Genomic DNA, 3897 nt, shown 5'->3' with positions numbered 1-3897 from the left:
CCCCGGTTGAGCATCCAGTTGAGCTGATGAAGATCTTTTCCTCTTTTGAAGGGAAGCTTCTCCACCACTAGCTTCCTCTTCATCATCGAGGACCACTGTGACAATGGCCAGCTCGGTCGTTGTTTCATTTATCTTCTTCCTTTAACCCCAGCTGAGGAAGAGCGTCATATTTTTAGTTACTTGTTCTCGAGTTGGGGACTCCGAGAAGAGGCACCCTCACCGGGGTCAACTAAGACGTCAACCTCGGGGCAGGTCACATAGCCTTGCAGTAGTCCTGAATCAAACAAAAAGCGGGTTAGCAACTTTTTTATGAAGTTATCTGTGTTCATACAAAGATAAAAGGAAAAAGAACTCAGATTACAATAATTTTTGGCCTTCCACATGTATTTGAGGGCCATCTCCTTCCACCGACGGGATTCTGGTGTTGTGATTTTAAGAATTTTCTAGACCCACTGGTCCAGACCTTGAACTCGTGGTGGCTCCCATCGGGTAGCTAGAACAAAAGAAATAAGAAGATCATTAACAACTGAAAACAGTCTTTTCATGAAGGAAAGAAATGAATCGAAAACTTACGAAAACTATTCCATGACTTAGGAAAAGACGGAGTTGTGGCCGGGATAATGTCCCTAGTAGCGATAATGACGAATCGCTCCATCCACCCACGGTCATTGTCATCATCCACGCTGGTGAGAATAGCGTGGTGGTCGCGTTTGCTAAAGTTTATTACTCCCCCATGGAAAATTTTAGGAGAGTAAAGATTTATCATGCGTTCAAGGGTTAGGGTTTCCCCAGTCTCCGTGCTCACTTGGCGAAGGCAAGCCACTGTTCGCCATAACGATGGGCCTATTTGTGCTAGGGAGAACTGGTACCGGTAGCAAAACTCCAAAATAATAGGGTCGACATTCGACCACAGGGAGAATTGCCTAAGGTAAAGGGATACGTATAGACATACGTAAAACCCTTCTTGGTAAAGGTAACCCGTTTTGTCATGTCCGGAGCAAGTAATGTAAGATCAGGGCAGTTGCAGTTCTTATTCGCATTATGGATACTAGAAGGACGAATGGAGGAGGAATACCTACTAACAACCCAAGTCTATGAAGACGCAATAGGGGCCTTCTCTTGGAAGTCATTAGTAGTACTGAGGTATTTTGGTATGATGGTGCTTACAGTAGGAGGTTTAAAATCGACGTCAGTTTCTTTGTCCTTGTTTCTCTTTGGGCCTCCACCGTAGAGGAGACCAGAGTTTCCAAAAAGGGTAATGAAAGAAGCCATGGTAATAATGAGTCAGAATTTTTTTTGTTAAGAGCGTTGAAGAAGATGGAAAAATCTCTAAGAAAATGTAGAGTAAGTATGGAGAAGAAGAGGGACTTACGAAAACTAAGACTTAGGAAGTAAAGAAGTAAAGCAATGTGCAGAAGTAAAGATATAGACAGTAAAAAGTGTGGTCATGATTACCTGGAAAACTGGAAAAAAAATATTTGTTGAATCGTGGAACAACACGTGTTCGGGGTATTAAATGCGAGAAGACGTGCGTCCTTTCAAGCGTCAGAAACTGTTCAGGACTTTCCCGCCAAGAAAAGGATCTTTATCAACTTCCTGGTAACACAAAGATATGTCACCGGAAAGCAGGGGGACTATTTGTATGGGGTAAAATTGGTTTATAATAAATGATCGAATGATACGTGGAACCGAAGACAGGTAAAGGCGAGTCAAGTAACAATCAGTACCGGATATGACAACTACAATCGATATCTGATAAAACCCAAAGGGAGCATCGTCAACGGGAGCAAACCGAGTATTTGTCATCGGATAGCATTCAATGAGAGGATATTTTCTAATATAAAATGAGCAACTGTTACAGAAAATATTTACATTCATGGCCTGCTATTACATATTCATCAATGACTCCTTTGTTATCATTTTAGTGGGGCCTGACCCTAGGATCTTGTTTCCCTAGGTATAACTATAAATAGCAGGCCCAGCAGCCATTGTAAGAAACGAAATTCTTGTCAAACACATGCTATATTACTTTTGCTCTTAATTAGATAACTTTACTTGTTCTTATCATTGCCTTCACTTTTGTCCTTGGAGACATTGTGCTCGGAGCTAGGCTTGTCATCTTCTTCAATTTCAATTGCTAAATCTCGTTTTTAATCTTATTTCTTTATCATTTTTGAATCAAATCAGTTCGATTGTCTATAAACCACATCTCCATAGTGTCATGTTAAGTTGTCACTTACAATGGAGTACAATAGATTGGTATCATTGTTATGTAATAAAATGAGTGTGAGCAAACGTTCTGTGAATATTAAAGTGACCGGAAGATATCCCTATTATGTGACTTCGCAAGGGGTTGCTTGTTATGCTGCGTTTAACATCGAAGACGATGAAACTCTGAAAGATTTTTTGAGGACTCTGGATGAATACCGGAAATCTATTGTGATAAAACTGTTGGAAATGTACGTCAAGGCTGAAGATGTTCGCAATAATGAGGTTACGCATAGTAGGGATATCCCTCAATCACCGGGTGGTTATTTTGGAGCAGTTTTAGCCGAACAGGTTCCGACTGAAAGAGTTTGGCATGATCTAAACTTATCTCCACGAGCGAATGGGGAGCGAGGAAATAATTTCTCCCCTAGTTTACGTAATCCACAAGCGGAGTGGTAAACATCAACTTTTCTTTGTATTACGATGTATATTTTTGTGTATTGAATTTGTATTAACACTCATATATTCCACATGGGGTACCGACCACATATGAATTTTACAAGTTATGAACCAACGGCCAGTTGGAATATGCCTAGTTTTGGTGTGTTGGATCATGGTGGTCCATCCGGGAGTCATCATCAACAGGATAATGTGCATCATGGGATATCAACACATTATGATTTGTAAGTGAATATATAAAGTTATATAAAGTTTGGACCAATTTGAGTAACTCATTATTTTGTTGGTTGTGCAGTGAAAACGAGTAACTTGTTGGTCTTGTCCTTACTTAATTGCCCGAAGACGATATATTTAATCGAGATCTGGCAAATGTGCAAAGTTGGGAAGAGAATAGTGATTATGACGACAATGCCGATGAGTCTGGAGATGACACATCCTTTCCTGACGAGGGTGATGATGAAGAGGAAGAGAATGCTGAACCTGATTTGACGAGGGAGCATGCTCCACCTCCCATTAGACCAAGAGTGTACGTGTCCCACGTGCCATTTCATTCAAGGCACATTCCCTACCTTGATCATTTGCCAAGTATGCCGGATATGGATGCCCTCACAAGGGATATTGACGAAATTCTGACAGCAATGTGAGATGAACTTAGACCAACGGTGCTGTCAAAGGGCATGCTTTTTCCTGATAAAGCGCAACGTACAATGTAAAAGAGTGCCGTGAAATGATGATATGGGAGTCATCTCCGGATGTATACAAGGTTAAGAGCCAAACGGCTGTTAAGGTATAGCGTCTTTTAAGAGCCAAATAAAGCACTAGCTAAGATAGCCCGTCCGAAAGGCATGCTATTGATGTTAGTGTTACGTCGAAAGGTTAGAATTTTGGGAGAATGGCACAATATAATCATTTGGCGCCACCATTTAAATTTTGATTCCACTACGAAAGTCTTGGAAAAATAATCGTTGGTCAGAATTTTGAAGCACGAAAGTTTCAATAATTATTGGGCAAATCTTATTGTGATTCGTCAAAATTCTAACGGTTGCCATAATTTTGCAAGTTATGGTAATAGTCACAAAATTCTAACAGTTGCCATAATTTTGCAAGTTATGGTGATAGTCACAAAATTCTAACGGTTGCCATATTTTTGTGCAATTGGCTACAAAATTCTGACCGATCAACAAATTTCTTCGCATTGTGGGTTAAAATTCTAGTAATCATCAAAATTCC

This window comes from Nicotiana sylvestris, chromosome 6, assembly GCF_000393655.2.
Source record: "Nicotiana sylvestris chromosome 6, ASM39365v2, whole genome shotgun sequence".
Lineage (NCBI taxonomy): Eukaryota > Viridiplantae > Streptophyta > Magnoliopsida > Solanales > Solanaceae > Nicotiana > Nicotiana sylvestris.
Note: the sequence above shows the minus strand (reverse complement) of the source record.